The sequence below is a fragment of the Carcharodon carcharias genome, chromosome 2 (assembly GCF_017639515.1).
Source record: "Carcharodon carcharias isolate sCarCar2 chromosome 2, sCarCar2.pri, whole genome shotgun sequence".
Lineage (NCBI taxonomy): Eukaryota > Metazoa > Chordata > Chondrichthyes > Lamniformes > Lamnidae > Carcharodon > Carcharodon carcharias.
Genome location: NC_054468.1, coordinates 141,685,734 through 141,703,780, shown reverse-complemented (window position 1 = coordinate 141,703,780; position 18,047 = coordinate 141,685,734). Strand labels below are relative to the sequence as shown.

At 45.9% G+C, this 18,047-nt stretch overlaps 1 protein-coding gene across 1 annotated transcript in view; it reads left to right on the top strand.

Annotated features, from left to right (window-relative positions):
• The window catches only part of LOC121271616 (platelet-activating factor receptor-like), a 67,156-nt gene that overhangs the window by 18,524 nt on the left and 30,585 nt on the right, over positions 1–18,047 (top strand). The gene's annotated exons all lie outside the window — the stretch shown is intronic.

Genomic DNA, 18,047 nt, shown 5'->3' with positions numbered 1-18,047 from the left:
TCAGTAAACCGGGCACCATATTTAAAGTTTGCCTCTGCAGAGAGCTCGCACTCTTCAAGGGATAGGAAATTGCTGTGAACTGATGGCTGCCAAAGGGAGGAAACATGCTGCCCCCAGATTTAGCGATGCCTTCCTTGAGCGCCAATTAGTCGCAGTGGAGGCCTGCCGTGAAGTTGTCTATCCCCACTTTGGGCAAAGACCAGCAAGCAAGGTCACCACTCCAGCATGGGAGGCGGTGGCAGCGGTGGTCAGCACAAACCCTGCAAAATAGGACAGCCATCCGGTGCAGGAAGAGGATGAATGGTCTCATCTGTTCCTCCAGGGTAAGCCACTCTTCTCATCACTCGCAACTCACACACTCACAAACCCATCAAACATCCACAGGGATCTCACACCTCAAGGGACAACACCACTAACTCTCACACACACTCTCACATCTCCACCAGGCTCATAACCTCTGGAGCTCACATCCTCATCCCATCCATGGCTCTGCTCACCACACAAATATTCCACACAGTGCCTTGCCTCCTGCTCACAATTTTCATGTGGGAGAAGCTGGCTCACAACAGCAGGGAGAGGACCTAGACCAGGGTGCAGTGGCTCACATTAGGCCCCTCACTCACTTTGAGGACTGTGCCATTGCCAGTGACAACACAAGAGGGAAACAGGGCACCTTGACGTCCCTCCAGGTGCTCCTTCCTCTCAATGAGTCAGGCTGTGTCCTCGGGCACCCGGAGGGAGGAGGAGCAGCAGTTAGACACCCCTGGATCATCCACTCAGGAATCTCAGACGCTGTCCTCTGCCTCTCAGTTCCCTTTGCCTGTGATCGCCTCAAACTCATCCTCTGTCATCACAGAGGGAGCAGCTGGCCCACAAGAGGATATCCAAAAGCCTCGGCTCTCCAGAGGACCCACACTGGAACACCAGAGGCAACAGGGCCAACCATTGCACAGGCTGTCTCCACTCCTGCTGCGGATGTAAGGGCAGCACCTAGAAGAAGTGGCAGGCCTAGAAAAGTTAAGAGCTTCTGATCACAAGTGGTTGTGACAGGCTTCACGAGTCGTCCCCTGCAAGCCCCCCACTAGCAGTTCAGCTGCACACAGCCAATCCTTGAGTGATTCTGGAGGAAGGTGAGTGCAGCAGGGCCTTTCGGAGCCTCGTGCGAGCACGCTCCCACGTACCCACGCACACGGATCCTTTCTCTATCACACTCATCTCACTGTCCTGAGCATTTTCAATGCTGCCTGCTGGGGTTCTCTTTTAGTTGTCCATCTGCAACTTCACCCACCCACTGATCGCACTCCCATGCAGCACCTGTGCTCGCCCAACACTAGGCTCCTTTCACTTTTCAGTTTAGAAGCATGCTGGTTGTTAAGTATGTTTTCAGCTCCCCTGTGTTTTCCCCTCCACCTGTCACCCATGTCCTTTCCCCCATCACTGTTAACCTCCCTGGCATCACCTTCCACCTCCTCACTTCACTACCAATTAGAATTGTTTTCTTTCCAGGATGCCCAGATGAACGTGTACGTTCCCTACTTTCCTGATATTCCCACCCACTTCCACACTGACCTCCTCAACCTCCTCCTTCACATCCCCAGGGTCCATGTCTGCCTCTGAGTCCTACCAACCTACCTCGCTGTTCCTTCTACCGCTGCCGTCGCACCCTCACCTCCCCATCCTACTGGCTTACTCTGTTCTCTATCATACCATTCCCTCCTACCATGTCCACCCTCAACTTCACTCTCCAGGAAGTAGTCATCAGCCCCACAAACCCATCCCTTGCACATTTACCTGGACATGCGCCCCCCACCCCCCCCCACCCCCCCCCCCCCCCCCCCACCACCCCCCGCTTACTCCTTCCTCCATTCTTTCTCCTCCTACACTCTGAACTGCCTCCTCTACCCAGACTCTTTCCTGCCCCAAGGCTTCTTCCCCCACCCTTACTGCTTCCTCTCCCTGGACTCCTGCTCCCCTCCAAACTCCTTGCTACCCTTGAAGTCCTTCCCCCCTCTGAACTCCTTCCCTTATATCTTCCTCCCCCCCCTTACACCGACCTCCTCAGTTGCCACATTCTCCCCTGTTACACCCTCCTCCAGCTGGACTCCATCCCCACCTCCCAAACTAGCCAAGGCATACAAGGCTATGTGCTTAGTGCTGGAAAATGGGATTAGAATAGTTAGGGACTTGTTTAAGTGGCACAGACTCGATAGGCTGAAGGGCCTTTTTCTGTGCTGTAGACCTCTATGACCCGATGACTCTATAACTCAGCCCCCTGAGACCATCACCCCTCACCCCAACTTCTACCATCCCTCAGTACACCTTCCTGTCCCAGTCAAACCAAGGCCTTACTCTACACCCCCTTGATGATCTACCGTAGCAGCCCATGGCCAAGACACTTGATGTCCCAAAGCAGACCCCAGACATCTAGGGGGCCTCCAACATCCGTGAGCTGCTTCACAATGAAACCATGTCCATGTAAATCTACCCAGCATGTGATGCACATGTTCCTCCAGGGTCCGTTAGCTGTCGGGCTCCAGTATCTTCTGCACCTCGGAAGTGCAATAAATTTGATGTGGGCGGATGATTCCGGCAAGCAGGCCTTATAATGAGATGCAAATGCATTAAAATGATGTTCCCAACAGCCCGCCATTGACGAGCGTAGTGGACGATGACAAACTGGTTTCACGATGGCCTGAAACCGATTTTTGGCCTTCCCGCCATGTTGTCCACTCATGCCCACCTTGATGCAAATAGGACGGAAAATTCCAGCCACAGAAACTCCTACCCCGTCTGGAAGCAGCCAAATAACAACCACACCACAGCACAAAATCATCACTGATGCTGTCGCTTCACATCTGTTAATAAAAACTCAGCAGGGAAGATAAACAAATGGTAAAAACAGCCCTGCTGCAGCCTCTGACACTGTCCCAGAGCAGGCAGATTTCTCAAGCCCCTATACAGAAGAGGAAGTGGACAGCGCCCTAACCGAAACCAAGTCAAGCAAAGCAGCAGAAGCTGACAGGATTTACCCAGAATTCCTGAAGAACAACAGATCACATGGTAGAAAAATGCCTAGCAAAGCTTTTTACCAACACCCACAGCACAGGCACCATATCAAACATCTGAAGCAAATCCATTGTCAAGCCAGGGAATCCACTCGACGACCCATCACCCTGCTTTCAATAATATACATTTTTCTGGAATGCCTCCTGCTAAACAGACTGAGTCCCACCCTGGAGGATACAATAACCCCCCAACAGGCAAGTTGTCGCACAGGCCACAACTGCTTTTAGCAGGTCCTGATACTGACCTATTATATTGAGGCTGGTTTCCAGAAGGGCCTGAAGACAGGAACCACCTTTGTTGACTTATCCTGTGCATATGACACAGTGCGGCACACAGGCATACTGCTGAAACCCTCCCAAATCATCTGCTGTGAGAAAAACCTACAACTAATCAACACCATGATCAGTGACCAACAATTCCATGTGCAACTTGGAGATCAAATCAACCACCCACACATAACCAACAGCAGGTTCCCAGAGGTATCAGTCCTCACATTGGCTATCTTCAATATATACACAATACAACAAGAAATATATACTTGGAATTCAGAACTGGGCAAACATTCTCTTGGAGTCCTGTCAATGTCCAGTTCTACGACTGTATATTGAGTAATTGACAAAAGCAAAATATTGCAGATGCTGGAAATCTGAAATAAAATGGAAAATGCTAGAAGTAACAGCAGGTCTGGCAGCAGCTGTGGAGAGAGAAACAGAGTTCATATTTCCAGTCAATGACCAGTTCTGGAAAAAAGGTCATCAGCCTGAAACACTGGCCAAAATTTTGCCACAATTGTTGAAGTCCCGCTGCCAGGATTGGAATTGGGAAGCAGCCTAGGCTGAGTTCTTGGCAATGGACAATTAAGTGGCTGCTGCCGGGACTGCCATTCCTATTACGTTCGACGCCCCAACCCCCCAGCAGCTGGAGTGCTGGCCATTGCTGATGCTGCAGAAGAGGGCATCTTAATGGCTGGATGCCCTCAAAGAAACACAAGTGAGATTGGGGATGCAGGGCATGGCAGGCCGGCCAAGGTAATAGCGGCGGGGGATATCTTGTCTTGCGTAGGGGGTGGCCACTGCTGCCATATTAGTCCAAATAGAAGGGCCTCCTCTCTACCCCAGGTTTCACTCCAGCATCTACCCATGTGGCGGAGGCCACCAAGCCCATGGAAAGGGGAAATGGCTTTTAATTGTCCACTTCAGTGTTGGAATTGGGCTCCTGGTGTGCAGCACATCTGTCAACTTCCACGCCACTGGCAAAATCTACAACCCCGATGTCTTCCCCTGTCATTTTGGCAACATTCCCGCTTCTTAGCCTGTCAGCAAGGGGCTGGTAAAATTCTAGCCCTTTTCTCCGCAGATACTGTCTGAGCCGCTGAGTGTTTCCTGCACTTTCAGTTGTGATTTATTGAACACTGTTCACTAATCCCCTTGTCAGTGGCCAATCCTGAGAAAAATTCTCTGACATAGTTCAGTTGTTACCTGATACTTGCTTTTCCTCAGCAATATGTAAACTAATCAATGTGTGAAAATGAGTGAAGCTTTCGTATTCACAGAGACTTGGAACAATGCACCTGAAATAACTCTCTCATTGTCCAAAATTATAGATCAAGTCAGCTCCTCACCAACACACAAAACTCAGATACATTTTGAAACTCTAAATCAAATGTGAAATAATTTAATTCTTCTATTTCAGTAGTTAAAGATTTGGCATATGCTTTATTTCTCAATTGTGGATCAATAAAATATATTCACAACTGCAACATTAGGTACTCTGGTTGATGTGCGTGTATGTTTTGTAGAAGCACTATATAACCCTACTCATTCCACTTACATGACTGAGAAATAAAGGAATCTAGCAACTGGATGACAAACAATGTATTTAGAGTGATTATGTGAAAACATGGATAACCATAATAGGATCTGAGCTGACCTCAAGGGGATAAGCTCTTGTTTACTTGGAACTAATGACCTAAGGATAAAGCAATGTTAGGCTGGATTTCTCAGCACTCCACCAGGCATGCTTTTTGTTGGGGTATGGGAGGCGTTGGGGCACATAAAATATGACAGGTTTGTATCCCACTGCCTTCCTACCCAATCACGACCCGATCGACATAATCACAGAATCACAGTGCAGAAGAGGCCTTTTGGCCCATCGGGTCTGCACCGACACGTGAGAAACACCTGACCTACCTACCTAATCCCATTTACCAGCACTTGGCCCATAGCCTTGAATGTTATGACATGCCAATTGCTCATCCAGGTACTTCTTAAAGGATGTGAGGCAATCCACCTCCACTACCCTCCCAGGCAGTGCATTCCAGACTGTCACATCCCTCTGGGTAAAAACGTTTTTCCTCACATCCCCCCTAAACCTCCTGCCCCTCACCATGAACTTATGCCCCCTTGTGACTGACTCTTCAACTAAGGGGATCAGCTGTTGCCTATCCACCCTGTCCATGCCCATCATAATCTTGTACACCTCGATCAGGTCGCCCCTCAGTCTTCTCTGCTCCAACGAAAAAAACCCAAGCCTATCCAACCTCTCTTCATAACTTAAATGTTTCATCCCAGACAACATCCTGATGAATCTCCTCTGCACTCCTCTGGTGAATCTCCAGTGCAATCACATCCTTCCTATAATGTGGCGACCAGGACTGCACACAGTACTCCAGCTATGGCCTCACCAAGGTTCTATATAACTCCAACATGACCTCCCTACTTTTGTAAGCTATACCTCGATTGATAAAGGCAAGTGCCCCATTTGCCTTTTTCACCACCCCACTAACATGCCCCTCTGCCTTCAGAGATCTATGGACACACACGCCAAGGTCCCTTTGTACCTCAGAACTTCCTAGTGCCATGCCATTCATTGAATACTTCCTTGTCAAATTACTCATTCCAAAGTGAATCACCTCACACTTTTCAGGGTTAAATTCCATCTGCCACTTATCTGCCCATTTGACCATCCTGTCTATATCTTCCTGTAGCACAAGACACTCAACCTCACTGTTAACCACCTGGCCAATCTTTGTGCCATCTGCAAACTTACTCGCCCCACATAGTCATCTATGTCGTTTATATAAATGACAAATAATAGGGGACCGAGCACAGATCCCTATGATACGCCACTGGACACTGGGTTCCAGTCACTAAAGCATCTTTCTGTCATCACCCTCTGCCAATAAGCCAATTTTGAATCCACCTTATCAAATTACCCTGTATCTCATGTGCCTTTGCCTTCTTTATAAGTCTCCCATGTAGGATCTTGTCAAAGACTTTGCTGAAATCCATATAAACTACATCTACTCCACTACCCTCATCTACACACCTGGTCACCTCCTCAAAAAATTCAATCAAATTTGTTAGGCATGACCTCTCTCTGACAAAGCCATGCTGACTATCCCTGATCAAACCTTGCCTCTCCAAGTGGAGATAGATACTCTCCTTCAGAAATTTCTCCAATAGTTTCCCTACCATTGACATGAGACTCACTGGCCTGTAGTTCCCTGGCTTATCTCTATAACCCTTCTTAAATAGCAGAACCACATTAGCTGTTCTCCAGCCCTCTGGCACCTCCCCCGTGGCCAAAGAGGAATTAAAAATTCGGGTCAGAACCCCTGTGATCTCAGCAGTCTGGGACACAAATCATCTGGACCTGGAGATTTGTCCACTTTTAAGCCTGCCAACACCTCCAATACCCTGTCACTCCCTATATCAATTTGCTTAAGAACCTTGTAGTCTCTCTCCCTGAGCTCAATACCTTCATCCTCATTCTCTTGGGTGAAGACGGACGTGAAGTATTCATTCAACACCCTAGTAATGTCCTCTGGCTCCACCCATTGATTGCCCCCTTGGTCCCTTGTGGGCCCTACTCTTTCCCTGGTTATCCTCCTCCCATTTTCTACTTTTCTACTTTTACCAGCCAGAGCTTTCTCATATCCCCTCTTTGCTCTCCTAATTGCTTTCTTAAGCTCCACCTTGCACTGTCTGTATTCCACTAATGCTCTGCTGATTTGCTTCCCTTGTACCTGCTAAAAGCCTCTCTTTTCCTTCTCATCGTAACATGAATATCTCTGGTCATCCATGGTCCTTATTCCTTCCTATCACCCTAGAGAAAACATGTTGAGCCTGTACCCTCCCCATTTCCTTTTTGAGCACCCTCTACTGTTCCTCTGTAGATTTCCCCACAAGTAACTGTTCCCAGTCTACCTTGGCCAGATCCTGCCTTATTTTACTAAAATCCATTCTCCCCCAATTCAAAACATTTTTTTGCAACTTGTCAATTTCTTTGTCCATAACAAACTTAAACTGTTCCATGTTGTGGTCACTATCGCTAAAATGCTCGCCCACCACCACCTCAGCCACTTGTCTGGCTTCGTTCCCCAGAATTAGGTCCAGCAATGCACCGTCCCTTGTTGGACCCTCTACATATTGACCTAAAAAGTTCTCCTGTACACATTTCAAGGAATCCAATCCATCCAAGTCCTTAACACTATGTCTTTCCCAGTTAATGTTGGGAAAGTTGAAATCACCTAATATAATTACCCTATTGTTATTGTTTTTACACACCTCCACAAATTGTGTACATATTTGCTCCTCAATTTCCTGCTGACTATCTGGGGGTCTATAATAAACACCTAATAATGTGGTTGCCCCTTTTTTATTCCTAAGCTCTACCCACAAAGCTTCATTCGATGCCCCGTCCAAGATATCATCTCTCCTTATTGCAGTAACTGACTCCTTAATTAATAATGAAATGCCTCCTCTTCTTTTTCCCCCTCCCCTGTCTCACCTGAAAATTCTATATCCCGGAATATTGAGCAGCCAATCCTGCCCTTCCCTCAACCACGTCTCAGTGATGGCTGCTATATCACAATTCCACATGTCAATCCTCACCCTCAAGTCATCCGTTTTACCTGTAATACTCCTGTTTAAAGTAGAGGCCATCCAGCCTTGCCTTAATCCCTTGAAGCTTATTGCAGCTGTATTCCCTCTGACTTGATTATTTTATTGTATTATGGTGTGTCCCTATTCTGCTAACATTCTGTGCTGCCTCCCCCTGCCGAAGTAGTTTAAACTCCTCCCAACAGCATTAGCAAACCCGCCTGCAAGGATGTTAGTCCCGTTCCGGTTCAGATGTAGACCGTCCTGCTTGTACATGTCCCACCTTCCCCAGAAACGGTCCCAGTGATCCAGGAATCTAAAACCCTCCCTCCTTTACCAACTCTTAAGCCATGTATTCATCTGTGCTATTCTCCTATTTCTGAGCTCGCTAGCATGTGGCACTGGGAGTAATCCAGAGATTACAACCCGTGAGGTCTTGCTTTTTAGCCTACTGCCTAACTCCCTGAATTCTTGATGCAAGACCTCATCCCTCTTTCTACCTATGTCATGTACCATGACCTCTGCCTTATCACCCTCCCCCTTCAGGATGCCCTGCAGCTGTTCAGTGACATCCCGGACCCTGGCACCAGGGAGGCAATGTACCATCCTGGAGTCACGTTGATGGCCACAGTAGCATCTATCTGTTCCCCTGACTATAGAATCCCCTATTACTATTGCTCTTCCTCCCTTCCTCCCCTCCTGTACAGACAGGCTGCTTGTGATGCCAGAAGCTCAGCTCTGTCCGCTCTCCCTGGAGGAACCAGCGCCCTCATCAACCTCCAAAATGGAATACCGATTTGTGAGCGGGACCCCAGGGGACTCCTGAACTACCTGCCTGTTTCTCTTGGACTGTCTGGTGGTCACCCATTCCCTTCCTTCCTCAAGTCCCTTCATCTGCTTTTTAAACATGCTATCCACAATACTCTCAGACTCGCGGATGCTCCACAGTGTCCCCAGCCGTGGTTCTAGCTCTGAAACCCGAGCTTCCAGGAGCTGCAGCTGGACACACTTCCTGCACACATGATGGGCCTGGGCACTGGAATGTCCCCGGCTTCCCACATGGAGCACGAGGAGCACACCACGGCTTTCAGCACTCCTGCCATGACTTATCCCTTTAAATTAAACCTTTTAAGTCAATTACTTTAGGGCCTTCTTTCCTGATCCTCGTTACTGTAGAATATACAAACTATAAATCACAAAAAGACCTTAAACTATAAGCAATTAAAGTAGTAAATACCTTACCAATTACTTACCAGTGATTCCTTTCCCTTGTAGCCTCTATTGCTGCAACATGCTCTGAAGATTTAAGAAGTTGGATAGCAAGGAAAAATTGCCAAGAGCACCTCATCCCCTGTGCACCGAATTCCCGCTTTGCACCAAATTCCGATTACCCACTCTAGCTGTGCCCCACTCTGGATGTGCTCACTCTCCTGTTCCTGTGCAAGCACACTGTAGCATGCTTCTAGATCATCCTTTTCTTTAATAAAGCTTGATTCACCACTAGTTAAGTTTCAAATAGTAATTAACACCTATTCAGGCCCTAATCAGACTTCAGGTGATTGACATTTAACTGTCGCACAGACATCTGAGTCAGCTACCTTACCAACCTTTTAACTAGACTACTGAACTTACAAAAATTAAAGAGAAATTAAAGAGAAAGAATGACCAGTTCAATTTCCCCTTTGCACCAAATTCCGCTGACTTGACTCACCACTAGTTAAGCTTCAAATAATACAGGGATGGTGGGGGGGAGTGGGTGGGGGGCAGTGCGTGGGGGTGGTGGGGGGGAGGGTGGTAAGATGCCCACTAGACTACTTGCCCTTTGGCCTTCTGAGGCCTTAAGTGATCAGTTAATGGCCACTTAAGGACCTCAATCTGCCTCCACTGCCACAATATGCTGGGCAGTGGAGGGTGGGAAGGTAGGGCACATCCTTTGGGGTTGCTGTGTGCTCCGTGGTGCAGAGCCCCCCAAGATTGCGGCCCCCACCACCTCTTGTGCTTTCCCGTCTGGCATCCATAACCCATCTCCCCACCCCTCTTCGCCTCCTCTCTGCCCCCACAGCCCAGGAAGCCCCACCCCTCCCTGCCCAATAGGCCCGGGAGTTACCTGGGTCGAGGCACCATCAATACCCTTCATGGGGCTGCTTGCAGTCCCAACAGCACCCGTGTTCTGGGGCTCCTAGTGCTGCAAGAGCTGCCAGACAATCAGATTAGAACCATATAAATCTTAAGGCGCCAAAAGATGCCATTCAGCCCATCGTCTCTGCACCAACCAAAAAAGGTGGATAAAAGAAACTAGCCACCTCAATTTTAATCCCACTTTCCAAAACCTGGCCCGTAGCCTTGCAGGTTATAGCATTTCAGACACAGATCCAGGTACCTTTTAAATGAATTGAGCTTTTCAGCCTCAACCACCAATTTAGGCAGCGAATTCCTGACACCCACTACCTTCTTGGTGTAAAAGATTTTCCTCATGTACCATCTAATCCTTCTACCAATCACCTTAAATCTGGTAATTGACCCCTCAGCTAGGGAAACACGTCTTTCCTGTCTACTCTACCTAGGCCTCTGGGTACTGTGCAAATCTGCCTGCACCCCTCAACAGTCTCTCTGGGTACAGTGCAACCCTGCCTGTGCCCCACAACAGTCTCTCCAGTACAGTGCAAGCCTGCCTGTGCCACACAGTAGTCTACCCACTACAGTGCAACCTTGCTCACGTCCCACAATATCTTTCTGGGTCAAGTGCAGGCCTGCCTGAGCCCCTCGACAGTCCCTCCAGGTAGAGTGCAGCTTTCCCTGTGCCCCACAACAGTCTCTCCAGGTACAGTGCAGCCTTGCCTGTGCCCCTTTTTCCTGGTTGGCATCTTTTTTTTGGAGGTGGACATTAACTTCAAAACACTACAAATGCTGAAAATTTGAAGCAAATGATGGACACGCTTCGCAAGTCAGGCAATATTTGTGCAGAATACAAATAGAAAAGTCAATGTTTCGGACAGCACCCTTAACTCAGAAATCGAAAATATAGCAGGCGAATCTTTCAGAGAGCCAGTGCAGACTCGATGGGCCGAATGGCCTCCTTCTACACTCTAAAGATACTGTGAAGATCATTTTAAAAGGAACAGGTCAACACGGGGTGTGGGAGGAGCCACACACTGAAGAAAGAAAAGATAGAATGTCATTGTGGGTGAAGAACGGGAGACGTTTAAATGCCATAAGTGATATTAGCAGAAAACAAAAGGAGAAATGAAAGATATCAAAGAGTTAAAATATAGAAGAGTGTGACCAGCAAAGGCGGGATAGCGAAATAGATAAAAAGGGAAACATGAAAAAATGCAAGCTCTAGAAGGAAAGCACACGATGACACTAGCATTGTTCCAATGGCGAGGTTCAGCACAGCAGGCACCAATCCACTGTTTTCTTCCCTTTTGGAAATGCCGGCATACTGGCCTCTTTTTAAACTAAGGAAAGTTGGCTTCAGCTAGGATAACCAACAGCCGACGTCAATTCAAAGCGGGTGGCAAGTCAGAAAACGGAAGACTGAGGAAAGAACAGAAACGCCTACAATGAGTCAACAAATAGCAGCATTTTGACATAAGACGCCCGCAGTTTACTCGGTATTAACCATTCAGCTGTCGCAATGTGAAACAATCAGCATAGTCAGACAAACGGACCAGAAAACACAGCTTCCTTTCAATCTGTCTGGAACAGAGAAGCCCTGGATGCCACATTGACAAAGTTCTGCTCTTCTCTCCAATCAGAATTCCACTGAAAGGTCATAGACCTGAAACGCTAACTTTGTTCCTCTTTCCACAGATGCTGTCAGACCTGCTGAGTTTTTTCAGCTATTTCTGCTGATAGGAAGGATAAAGGGGCTGGTTAGAAGGCCCACCATGACTCTCTGGGACTTAGTCTCAGTTGTTTTAGAAAATTTTAGACCATCTAGTCCTTACCCCTCACACACTTTCACCCCCCTCCCCACCCGCCCCCAATGGCCCCTCATACCCAATATGCCAATTCATGCCCCAAACATCCCTCATACCCACCATGCCAAGTCAATGCCAACCCACCCACCATTCCCCATGGCCCCTCAAACCACCCATGTCAACTCAATGCTAACTCAGCCAGCATAACCCATGGGGAGACTCAGGAGCCAAGAGAAAATAAACTTCTAAAAATCTAGTGTGCCTCTCACTATACAGACTTGATGGTGAAAAACACCCAGCCATAAAAGCATCAAAGCTTTTAAATCTCAAGTGGCTAATCTTGTATAAAAACAAACATGTTCATACTCAATCTTTTAATAGTCTCTTTAAGCTGTCAATCAAACTGTGAACTCAGAAGCACCTGCTGAATTAATTGTAGCTTTTGAAACTCAGCCAAGAATTCATAAGAAATGGTCCTTGGTGAAATGCCAACAAAGAACTCTATTGAAACTGCTCAAACAGCTGCTTCACCATAGGTCTGTCAATCAAAGAAGTCCAACAGAGGTTTCCTTTTAACATTCACTGACAGCTGCATTCAGTTTTTTTTTCACAGTTTAAAGACTGGGGAATTTAAAAAAAAACTTCAGATCATGACAGTTAAACAAACATTATATACCATGCAAGAACATTTATGGCTACTACATAAATTTGTGACACCCACACTATGGGTTAAGGTCTTTGCAACAGCCAAAATGCTGCCTATTTGAACTCAGCACTGAATTCAAGTGGCCCTGCTGAATTCAGATTTCCCTTCTGTGTGAATCATGCCCTGACGCTTTCCCCTATTTGCAAAAATTGGCTCTGTTGGAAATAGAGGTGCTATTTCTGCATCTGGGTCCAACATGCCATCTGTAAGTGTCCACGGAGCCTTCCCGAGTCCACAAAAATCCAGACCTTTGTCTCCTGAGTGAATTTCCTGACTAGGCCAATAACTTGACTTCTCTTCCATTTATGTCCTTGGATGAAGTGATCTTCTGCTCACAATCATTGTCTAGGCTTGGTTGGGAAGGGAGATCTCTTGGCTGAAGTACAGCCAAGTACAGGAGACTGTTCAGCATCTATGGGACCATACCCCAGACTGAGTCAGCATTTTCAGGTGGGAAGAGATCTAATATTACTTTAAAAAAACAGACTACTGTATTGATGAGAAACCAGGAAGGCACATGATGAATTCTTTCAATACAATTCTACCATGACAGTATTTTAGCTTAAAATAAAAGCAAAATACTGTGGATGCTGGAAATCTGAAACAAAAATAAGAATAGCCGGAAAAACTCAGCAGGCCTGACAGCATCTGCGGAGAGGAATACAGTTAATGTTTCGAGTCCATACGACTCTTCATCAGAACTGAGGGAATATAGAAATGAGGTGAAATATAAGCATATAAGCTGGATGAGGGGTGTGGGACAGGTAGAGCTGCATAGAGGGCCAGTGATAGGTGGAGGTAAAGAAGAGATTGCCAAAGATGTCATAGACAAAAGGACAAAGGAGTGTTGATGGTGGTGATATTAGCTAAGGAATGTGCTAAATGGCAACATTAAGGATAGAAAGCAGATAGGCCCAGTGGGGGTGGGGTGGGGTGGGTTGGGGGGAAGGGATTGAATTATTTGAAGGGATTTGAATTATTGGATTATTTCTCATTTTGTAACCATAGGTACATCTTGTTTGTGATAGGTTATTCCAGATTTTTACTATACCAAAACAATTAAAAAAGAATCAAATCAAAAAAACTTCTTCCCTTAAATATTAGCGAACTTTTTGATGTATAGCATTTCCTGAGTGGTTAGAGACATTTACGAAAGAGCTTTCAGTTCCGTATTAGTCAGTTCATTGATCTCAGAATTGACTTCAGCGTCTTTGAGCTGGAAATAATATCATCTAGGGACTTGATTTTGATTTCCATCACTTATTCCCTTCTGCAAAGTGCACAGCATTGAGAATAGCAGCTTTACCCCAAATGCCCCTTATTACAAACATGCCAACCATGAAAGGAGAAGATCCTCTGGTCCATCCAGCCAGTCAAATTTAATTATGATATCTTGTGCTTGGTAATATATAGACTCCACCCACAGGCCATGTGATCTTCTGTGACTAGCTAAAGACACAAGCCAATTTGGTTGGACAAAATCTGGAAGATTCAGCTCTGGCCCTTGTGGACAATCACTATTATCCCAGCACTCTAGTCTTGATAATGGCATGCAGTGCCTACCACTTACAGAAACATAGGGACAGGAGTAGGTCATTTAGCACCATGACATTGTTGAACCACCAGTCAATGAGATCATGGTTGATCTGTGATCTAACTCCATATAACAGACTATGCCCCATATCCCTTAATATCTTTTGTTAGCAAAAATCCATCAAACTCAAATGTAAAATTAACAATTAATCTAGTATCACTTGCCATTGGTGGAAGAGAGTTGCAAATCTGTATCACTCTTTGTGTTGAAGTGTTTCTTAGCTTCACTCCTGAAAGGCTTGGCTCTAATTTTTGGGCTATGCTACTTATCCTAGACTCCTAACCAATGCAAATAGTTTCTTCCCATCTACCATATGTTCCCCTTAATATGTTGAAAATCTTGTTCAAAACATCCCATAACCATTTAAATGACAGGGAGTGCAATCTCTCCTTGTAACTTAATCATTAGAGTCCAGGTATCATTCTGCTGAATCTACACTGCACTCCCTCCAAAGCCAATATATCCTCCTTAAGGTGTGGTGTCTACTTCAGGTGTGCTCGAACTAAGATTTTCGTGGCAGCAGAAGAGCTTCTGACCCTCATATTCTAGTTCTCTGGACATAAAGGTCAGCATTGCATTAGCCATTTTGATTATTGTCTGTACTTGTTCATGACACTTAATGAGCTGTGTACCTGGATCCCTAAGCCTCTTAGAATCTCCACTGTTTCTAATTTTTCACCATTTATGAAGTGCTAACCTTTTAGGTCCAAAGTGGAGGACCTCAGATTTGACTGCATTGATATCCTTTTGCTATAAATTTGTCCATTTGCTTAACCTGTCCACATAACTTTGTAATTATGCTGGAGGACTGGAGAATTGCAAACATTACTCCCTTGTTCAAAAAAGGTTGTAAAGCTCTGCCCTGCAATTACAGACCAGTCAGTTTAACTTCAGTGGCGGGGAAACTTCGAGAAACAATTACTCAGGATAGAATTAATAGCCACATGGAAAATTTGTTTTGATTCAGACGAGTCAGCATGGACTTGTTAAAGGAAAATCTGGTCTAAATAATTTGCTGGAATTTTTTGAAGAGGTATCAGAGATGGTTGATGAGGGCAAGACCATTGATGTGGTGTATGTGGACTTCCAAAAGGCATTCAATACAGTGTCACACAATGGACTTGTGAGGAAAGTTATAGGTCATGAAATAAAAGGGGCAGTAGCAATGTGGATACAAAATTGGGTGAGGGAGAGGAAACAGAGAGTAATGATTAATGGGTATTTTTCGGGCTGGACGAAGGTTTGAAGTGGGGTTCCCCAGGGCTTGGTATTGGGACCCTTGCTCTCCCTGATATGTGTATATAAATGATCTAGATCTTGGTGTGCAGGGGATAATTTCAAAGTTTGCGGACAACACAAAAGCTGGGAGAATTGTAAATTGTGAGGAGGACAATGTAAAACTTCCAAAGGACATTGGCACATTGGTGGAGTGGGCAGATAGGTGGCAGGTGAAGTTCAATGCGAAGAAGTGTGAAGTGATACACTTTGGTGTAAAGAACATGGAGAAACAGGGTAAAATAAAGGATACTATTCTAAAGGGTGTGCAGGAGCAGAGAGACCTGGGTGTATATGTACATAAGTCATTAACGGGCACAGGACGGATAGACAGAGCTGTTTCTTATGCATAAAGTACTCTAGGCTTCATTCATCAGGGCATAGAGCACAAGAGCAGGTGGGTTATGATGAACTTATATAAGACACTGGTTAGACCTCAGCTGGAGTATTGTGTACAGCTCTGGGCGCCACACGAAAGGAAGGATGTGAACGCATTGGAGAGAGTGCAGGAGAGGTTTACGAGAATGGTTCCAGGGTTGAGACACTTCAGTTAGGAGGAAAGATTGGAGAAATTGTGACTGTTTTCCTTGAAGAGGAGACGACTGAGCGGAGACTTGATAGAAGTTTTCAAAATAATAGGGGGCCTGGACAGGGTAGATAGGGAGAAGCTGTTCCTGCTCGTAAATGAATCGAGAACCAGAGGGCACAGTTTTAAAGTGTTTTGCAAAAGAAGCAAATGTGAGGTGAGAAAAAGCTTTTTCATACAGCCAGTAGTTAGGCTCTGGAATGCACTGCCTGGAAGTGTGGTGGAGGCAGGTTCAACTGAGGCATTCAAGAGGGCATTGGATGATTATCTAAATAGAAACAATGTGCAGGGTTATGGGGAAAAGGCAGGAGATTGATACTAAGTTACAATGCTCAGAGAGCTGGTGCAGACATGATGGGCCAGATGGCCCCTCCTATACCGTAACAATTCTGTGATTCTGCAATTTTATGCTTCCGTCTATGCTGATTGCAATGCCACTTATCTTTTTTTGCCATCAGCAAACTTGGATATGTGGCTTTCCATTCCATCATCTAAATTGTTAATAAATCCAGTGAATAGTTGAGGGTCCAATACAGATCCCTGCTGGACACCACTAGCCATATTCTGCCAATGAGAGTACCTTCCCTTATCCCTACACTTCAGGCCGAATTTTGGCTACAGAGGCAGGTAGCTCAAGTCAGGGAAAATTCCCGACTCGCTGGACCCACTTCAGTTAAAAAGTGGCATGAATCATGAGATTTCTGCTCCAGGCAGGTGTGAGTGGAATGAGGTTATGTCCACCCATCCTGGAAGCATGCAGGGGCTGGTTAAATGTCCACCACGATTCTCTGGGATTTAGTCTCAGTTGTTTTAGAAAATTTTAGACCATCTAGTCCTTATCCCTCACACACTTTCACCCCCTCTCCACTCACCCCCAATGGCCCCTCTTACCCAATATGCCAATTCATGCCCCAAACATCCCTCATACCCTCCATGCCAAGTGAATGCCAACTCATGTCTCCCACCATTCCCCATGGCCCCTCAAACCAACAATGTCAACTCAATGCCAACTCAGCCAGCATAACCCATGGGGAAACTCAGGAGCCATGGAGAGACGAAGAAAATTAACTTCTAAAAATCTAATATGCCTCTCAGTATACAGATTTGATGGTGAAAAACACCCAGCCATAAAAGCATCAAAGCTTTTAAACCTCAAGTGGTTAACCTTATATAAAAACAAACATGTTTATACTCATAATCTTTTAATAGTCTCTTTAAGCTGTCAATCAAACTGTGAACTCAGAAGTACCTGCTGAATTAATCGTAGCTTTTGAAACTCAGCCAAGCATTCATAAGGAACAGTCCTTGGAGAAATGCCAACAGACAACCCTATTGAAACTGCTTGAACAGGTGCTACACCACCTGACTCTCAATCAAACCAGTCCAATAGAGGTTTCCTTTTTATAATCACTGACAGCTGCATTCAGGTTTATTTTACATTTTAAAAAACTTTAGATCATGACAGTTAACTCCCCTGCAAGAACGTTTATGTCTACTTCATAAATTTGTGACACCCACACTGTGGGTTAAGGTCCTTGCAACAGCCAAAATGCTGCCTATTTGAACGCAGCACTGAATTCAAGCGGCTCTGCTGAATTTGGATTTCCCTTCTGTGTGAATCATGCCCTGTCGCTTTCCCCTATTCACAAAAATTGGCTCTGTAGGAAATAGAGGTGGTATTTTTGCATCTGGGCCCAACCTGCCATCTGTAAATGTCCAAGGAGCCTTCCCGAGTCCACAAAAATCCAGTCCTTTGTCTCCTCCTGCTGAGTGAATTTCCCGACTGGGCCAATAACTTGACTTCACTTCAATATAAGTTCTTGTATGAAGTGATCTTCTGCTCACAATCATTGTCTAGGCTTGGATGTGAAGGATGATCTCTTGGCTGAAGTATAGCCAAGTACAGGAGACTGCTCAGCATCTATGGGACCATACCCCCGTACTGAGTCAGCATTTTCAGGCAGAAACAGATCTAATATTACTAAAAGAAAATCAGACTACAGAATTGATGAGA